The following is an 8,334-nucleotide window of genomic DNA, read 5'->3' as shown; positions in this document are numbered from 1 at the left end:
ACTATATTTAATCTTCAAAATTTATAAGCAAGCAAAGCAGTATAAGTATAGGATTCTTATTTATTTTTAGAAGGTAGTGACAATATAACCGGTAGATTCTTTGGTTTTAAATACCATGACTATCATTCTATACACATTAGGTATATATTGATGTAAATATATAAAGAAAATAAGTAGATAACATGTTAATGTGTATAGCATAAAATATCTTTATATATCATATCTGTGAGTGTGTAACAGTGTTTATAAGAAAATGTTTACCGTCTTTTGTTCAGTAAGATACAGTAGCGTTCACACACGAATGAGTCTCTTTTTAATCCCGTTTGGATTTTTCTTTGGCAAAGGAATACGTTCTGGATGTTAAGGCGAAGCTACCAGGATATGTTTTGATTGTTATCTATGATAACATGTCAAATAATGTCTAACACACCTACACGTTATTCAGATAGCTATAATATTCATTCAGCGGCGTATTGGATCGTTACTTCATTTTTTTTATTGCCCGTTAATTAACACATTCAAACATAATCTTCAAAATCAATATATGATCGTATTTTTATTGATTTCAAAAGAGAATATAAAATTATCGTTGAATAAATGTATAACTTCCACTTAACATTTCCCCATACATATAACACGTCTGGGTTCGTCCGTATTATCTTTGTACAAGTTCACGAAAAACATTATTCAATACTCCGTCTGGCTTTATTGAAACATCCGTATACTAGCTGCGTCCGCAGGCTTTGTCTGATATTAAATAACATTAAATAACTCTTGAATGGAACATGGTTGTAACTTGTAACGAAAATAATAAAAGTAGGTTCATGAGGAAAATAAAACCTTTACTTGTATATATTACGTTAACTGCTTTGTACTTTAACCTGCTATTCATTGCCACCTCTTGCTACTGCAGCAAGCAGTGTACAGCATCTAAGTAGCAACTTAGATCAAACCTGATGGTGATTGTTGAAGAATTTACCATCATAATAAAGTATTCAGCAGTTTCTTATGTTATCACTAACCCTAAATAGAAAATACTAGCAGATATTAAACGATAAACAGCAACTGACGTTATTAAACAATGTTTCGTATGTATTTACGTACACAGCGTTATATTTTTTAGAACATTTTCGGCTATTATGACAATGATGTTATATCTCTTAACGTAACTCATATAGTAAGGATTTGTTGTCAACTTTATTAATATATAAAATAAATTATTTGATATTTGATTAATTCAATTATATGTAGAATTTATCCATGTGAAGTATAATAACGTAAGATTTTATCCCTGTACATATTAAGACTAAAAATCATTGTATTAAATTACTATAATAAATAAGTGGAAAGGAATATTGAAAATTTTTCGTTACAAAATCAGAACATTATTATTATTGTTTAAACATGGAAGCAATGATAAGATGAGTTATCAGTTTTTGATTCGTTTGTATGCTGTACCTAGTGACTGAAATTTTATATTCCGCGGGTTGTAGGTTCAAATCCTGTTTGCGACTATTAATTAGTCATTATATTTTAATTTAATTATTTAAAAAAAATTCTTATATATATTACCCTAATGAGAAAATAAAATAGATAATTATCGTATAACACATGTATCAGTGTTACTATTCTAAAAAAATAGGATATTTTTTTTTACCTTTAAACCTTTAGAAATACGTAGCAGTTTCATAGAAGAATTTTATTTTTGGTCTACAAAGATATTTCTTATTAGAACTAAAAATACCGTCGGCGAGTTCAAAGGGATGCTGCCGTCGGCTGTTTGATGTCAGCGCCCGTCGGCACCTTTGATGTGTATCGGTTGGTTTTATATAAGGTTCTTCTGACCTAAATATAGTTTAACAATTATATATAAATAAAAACATTAACACATCCGAGAATTTATTATTCTGTTGCTAACAAAATATAAAATACGTGCATATATGTGTATAAAAAATATATAGAGAGCAGATTTGGACTTCATTTTATTTCTTTTTAATTTTTTTCTTCTTGGAATGTAAGTAAATTATTTACATTGCGTAAGTAAATAATGAGTTATTTATATAGTGTCGAAAATGAAAATATTTATATACGTAAGCTAACTAATTAATTAGAATAAAGAGTTTTATATGAAAATATTATTTTTATAATATATTTCTCGTACATTTTAAAGTAAACATCAATCAATAAAAATAAACGAAGTTAAATAAATTAATATTTCTTTATAAACAAACATATAGTAATTATTCGTGCAGTTCAATGAACCCTTTCGACCCAGTTCGATGTACCAGGACACCAGAACTGGGGTGAAAGTTAACACTGGTCAAGGTGACGGCGGCATTAAAGTCTAGAACAACTCTGACGACTCCTTAAGATTATAATACGACCGATTAATCTTGATACTTTATATTGATTTATATATAGAATAAAATATCACGTAAGAATGATGTTAAAATTTACTTATAAAGAAATCATTTTATATAGTTATTTTCAAACTTCTATGTTTGTTAAATCAGTATAGATATATTATAGAAGTTCATATAGTATTATGTTGCTGTATTATCTAGTGTAGAGTTTATATGAAAGTATCAAATAGGTCTGTTCCTTGTTTACAAAGTTCTCTAAGTAATAAGATAATGAAGAACGCCGAGGTCGGGGTACGAATTAAAACGGGCGTAATGTGCGTTTCACAAGCGAGATACCCATACTGTCATTCTATCTTACAATTAGACAAACATTTGAGATATTGTACTTGTTTTTCTATTTATTACACCATTTTCCTAGGATCTTCTAAATATCTTGATAGTTAATTTTAAGAAAATAAATTGTTTGTTTTATTCACTATTAAACAAAAGCTTAATTTGTGAACAGTGCTATTGATACTAAAGAAAATCGAGTATTGGCCAACATCACTCCCTCCAATACGTTAGTGCCGGTGCGACGCACTTTTCATTCGTTGTTTATTTAATGAGTGAATCTGAAAGACGACCTCGTTATGACGTCACTATTTCCTTTGTCAGAGCGAGACGGAACACCTGCGGTTATGATTCCCCATAGTGAAGAGCGGGATGCACGACCAGCTGATTCTCAATGAATGAACTTTCTTAAGAGACCAGTCTAGAAGACATTAGCTCCTTATGAATACGAGAGCTATGATAAGGCTATGACGTCACTAGGATCCACGCGGCCTCCGCCGTATATATATACATTAATACGCTGTATTGTCTGTTTGTTCTAAGTAGTCACGTTTTACTTTTTTAATCTAAATTAGTCTAAGTTAATACAGTTAGTCACGTTGTAATGCTTTTTCTTTAGTGTAAGTATTAATTAAAACTCTTTAAACATTCTTAAATTTAAACTAATCTATCCTGATAATAGAATTCTGGTTTCAATGGGAATGTAAAAATTGATTCCAACAATCATGACGTAAATATTGAGCAAGAAAATGTTTGTTTTTATTTAAAAAACAAATATATAAAATAAATATATAAGTCAAACTAATAACGGCACACGCATTTTCATTTTCTTCTAAATTTATGTTGATCTCGTTACCAAAGTAAACCTATTTCAGGATTTCCTTTTAAACATTCGCGAGGCCGGCGCCGTATTCATAGTCCGAGCCCCGATTTGTTCTAAACATCAACCATCTACACATAACTAATAAGATTATTGTTTGAAGTCAACATTCTTATGAATTTTATTAATATCTATAATCTTATATGTGAAAGTATTTAGTTTTTATATAAATCACATAAGCTGAACAGAGCGAAACTACCTATTTAATAATTTTGTATTTTTTTCCTTATTAATGTTAACAAGACATCAAATAACAGTTATACATTTTCGATACCTACTCATACACATGGAGCGTTTTTCATTAGGCTGCGATCACATTAGGCGGCAGACAGACGGCGGGATTATTGGATCCGACGGGCGAAGACTTCGATCCGATGCCTTTTTTACTTTTTCCTCCTCCCCCTCCCTCCTCCCCGCTCCCTCCCCGTTCCTCGTCTGGAAAGCCTTTTCCTCTTATTTATTGCTTATACGGAGCCGGAATTGGATATTTGTGAAAGGTTGAGTTGTTTACCAATTGGAAAAATATTACTTTTTTTATAACTTTGACTTCTAATTTGAATTGAAATGCAAAGAATATTTTATTATAAACGAGACCTAAATTAACTCGGGTAAATAATTTGCATATAAATTATGAACAGTAATTACACATAGTGCATTAGTATGAGTCAATTTTATTGAAAACTATATAAGTTTACTATCCGTGTACTTATTCACAAATTATTCAATAATTTTACTAAACATTTCGTTATAGTTTAATTAACTTTTAAATAACATATATATAAATTAATCTGTATATATTTAAGATATAAATATAAAATGTAATATAAATAGGTGATATGTGTATAATATTCAACACTGAAATCTTCGCAGACAGAACTTAAATTAAAACATATTCATATTCCATGAGCCGATGGGTTTTTGTTTCTGAATTCTGAAGATTATAAAAAGGGCATGTTAACACTAATTACGTGTGTCGCAGTCTAGACTGTGCTAGACTCGTTTAGGCCACAGTCAGACATTATAAGGGCTTGTCTCATTACTCCTAGTGCTGCAAAAAAAAAACACGTCAAAACCAACACGACCGACAAGTGACATTTCACTGAGGCAATCCTAATTAAAAGATTTTTGGTCCGCGACGTACTTTTAACGTAACGTACGCCGTGTTATACCTACTCTATTAGTGCTACGTATATTTTCACTGCTAATTGGATGTTACATAATTTAACCGCAAATACATTTTGGTTTTATTGCGATCAGTTAATCTTATTGGAAATATGAATTATTACATTGTCAAACGCATTTGAAATGACAGGAAATTGTATATTTTGTTATAATAGGATGGTACTTATTAGTGTTTGGCAATCAAATGCTTTCCGACCAAAAATATAGCAGCGAATTCAGAATTTTATACCGACACGAACATAATCATTGCTAGTTTATGTACAGAAAACGAAAAGTATAAAAAAAAAGTTTTAATTAATATCTGTAGCAAACAGACTTGTAGCTAATTTAAGTCGTGAAACACAACACGCAACGGGAATTTCCCTTAACTTATCTGCGGAAAGCCACCGAACAATCCATCATCATTATGCCAGAACTGCCGAAATTCAATAAAAAAGAAACTTTCTTGAACACTCCCATCTAGCGGCGGGCTCGTGAAGCTCTCTCCCCGGCTACCGGCGGGCGCTCGTGGGGTAGTCCTCCACCCCTGTTGTATCCCTTTTTTCTTCCCTCCACACCCTTATCTATACCTGAGCTTTCTTTATCCGTCTGAACCTTTCTTTTCCATCCATCCCTCTCGCACCCGTCCAGCCACTGATTGGATTATGACAGCGGATGCTCCATCCCGCTCTGCAGCAAAGAAAAAATCTGCTTATAAAAATGAGCGTGTTTGGGGTAGGGCTCCATTGGACGTATTGTGGGGTAATGTTTCATATGGAGGGGTGTTTTTTGTACACGCGTTCGGATTGAAAAAAAAAATGCACCCCAACAGAAGCCGGAGTTTCTCTTAGGTACCTACAGATATGTTCGTTTCATTTCCAATTTCGATAACAAAGCTTTAATTTTTTTATTTTGAAGTCCCCGCGTCTCCTTTTGTTCGCTTTTCTAGAAATAATTGTGAAGGCTCCGGGCCTAATTTATTTTGGTTTTCATAATTTTTCAAAGGATCACTCCGTATCGTCGGATTAATAACGTTCTCGTGTGATCTGAAATGTACACTTGCTCCGATAACTTCAAAGAGGGATATATTTTTAATAATGGCGGCAAATTAACGAAATTATATCACACCATGTATAACACTGTGATATTTAACAGAAATATCTTTGTATATATATATAAATATTTGAAACACAAAATATATAAACTGCTTACATATTGTATTTTTATTAATATTGTTATTTATTAGATTTGTTACTCTGACTCGATTAATTGTTTAAATATTGGGGCAGCGATTTCATTTTTCCCGTTGCTTCCTAATTTTAGTTGTAAAGGAAAATTGAAGCCAAAATATTTTTTTTAAATATAAGTATTTAACCTAACATTGTTTTATGAATTCCAAATTCGAATATTACTTTAATTAATAATTATTCTTAAATGGTTTATTTCTTTGTAAATAGAGGATAATATATTTTGACTTGGAAGCAACAATAGTGTTATTCAAAAAATATATTGAATAGAGATTTAATAACATTCATAGTCATGACTTTATTTAGGTGGCTTGAGATATAATAAATTTTCTACTCGCGATATAAGACCTTAATGTTTTTTGATAGTGAAAATATTTTTGTTTAAATTTATACTTTAAATCTTATACAAAGCTTTACAATATCTATAAAACGACTTAAACTAAACAGAAAAATTATATTTTCATACCTTGGTATCAAAATATATCAAATGTATGCAAATGTTAAATCTTTTGTATGTAAACATAAAAATTTCTCGTGTGAAGCATTCACGAGATAAAAGTTGTCCGAACTTAATATATATATAAAAAATACGATTTTTTTAAAACTATTTATCTCCTTTTACTTTAAGTTAAAGAAAATGTATATGACATTTTACAACAATGAAATATAAAACATTCTCAATAGCCAATACGTTTGAAAGTTTATTCCGTGTGTTTGAAATTAGTTAAGTCAATAGAAGTAACAATGAAAATGAAACGCTTAGGACACAAAATTATGTTTTAGGTATGAAATGTCCAAAATATAAAAATTATAAATTGTTATAATATTTTTTAATACATTAAAATCATTTGTTCCTGACATTTTTTTTTCTCTAATAAACTTCACCTAAATATAAATATATATTGACTTTAACATACGTTTATTTATATTGAAATTTGACGAGCACAAAAAATAAACAAACAATGATAATTAAAGTATTATATATAAGCATATATATTATACTATAAATTCATATTAAATAAATCGTTATAGTTATTTAAAATATTATTTGTACAATGACGCAAAACCGCGAAGCATATACAAATTCGACCAGGGAGTAGCGATAATGTAAAATTTAAATAGTTGATACAAATTTATATTTTTAATAAAAGATAATATATATACCAAAAAATATAAAAAAAGTTATTAAGATGAAAGAAAAGTCCTTAGTATTGATTTCTTCTGTGAGATACTTAATAAATAGCTATCACTTACATTTATGATTTTTAATATAAAAGTATCTATAACAACATTTTTTAATGACTCCTATTTTTTTTAATTATCAAGTAACCTAAATCTATAGTACTGGATGTTGTCCGTTGCAAATATTCGTTGATATAGGGATAAACGAAATTTGTTACTTCGCTATTAAAAAATAATATAAAATAGAGTTTTTCGAAACCCACGTGCTTCAAAACCGATTCACATCACTACTTTTAGAAAAGTTACTCCTCACATACATAAAATCCAATACAAACAGACAAATTTATATCTACTTAAAACATGTCTATATTATATTTCAGCCATATAAAGAGAATATTCAGTAAATATAATTATTTTAGTACGTAATCTTTATTAGTGTGTTATCTGTTCATTCATTCGTTCGTTCCAGCCCTGATCAGTCCTCTCTCGTCTCCTTGCGGTGTCTGTCTGTATAAGTCTAAATAAACACAAAAACTTCTTATTTCGTATCAAACTAAACAGACAAGTGTACTCTGAGTAACCACATGTAATGTACGTGTACAAGATTTTAAATTTGAATATTAAATGTTTTAGAAGCGGTTTATTTTTAGGAATATAATTCTCTAGATTTTGTATGTGTTTGTTTTAAATATATGTCTATATTATTTTAATGATACTGAGATAAAACTGATAAGAAAACGCTCATGTTTATGATAAACTTGTAAGTGCTCGGATATATTTTAAAACAGTTATTAACTATACATACATATTAAATAAGTGTAATGACAATGTGTATTAGAATATAGCCTCTCTGTCCGACTGCAGTAAGGTCTAAAACTCGAAAAACAATTTCACTTCTATTTAAATTTAAACCTTATGTCTTTTATACTTCAATTATTTAAAGTACTGAGTTTTATAATGTAAATCACTGTGTTAGTTACTCCGAACGAATCTTGCAATTCAGGCACAGTTTATACATATTGGATTTATCATTTATGCAAAAAAAACATTAATTACAATTTGTATTATAATAAATAATAATGATTTTAACTTAATCTTTATGTTATTAATATCTTGTATACGACTGAAGCGAGTTATATTATGCTCATTGTAATGAGCGAGTCTTAATACA

Source organism: Danaus plexippus, chromosome 12 (genome assembly GCF_018135715.1).
Source record: "Danaus plexippus chromosome 12, MEX_DaPlex, whole genome shotgun sequence".
NCBI classification, from domain to species: domain Eukaryota; kingdom Metazoa; phylum Arthropoda; class Insecta; order Lepidoptera; family Nymphalidae; genus Danaus; species Danaus plexippus.
The sequence above is the reverse complement of the archived record's forward strand: the minus strand, read 5'-3'. Positions refer to the sequence as shown.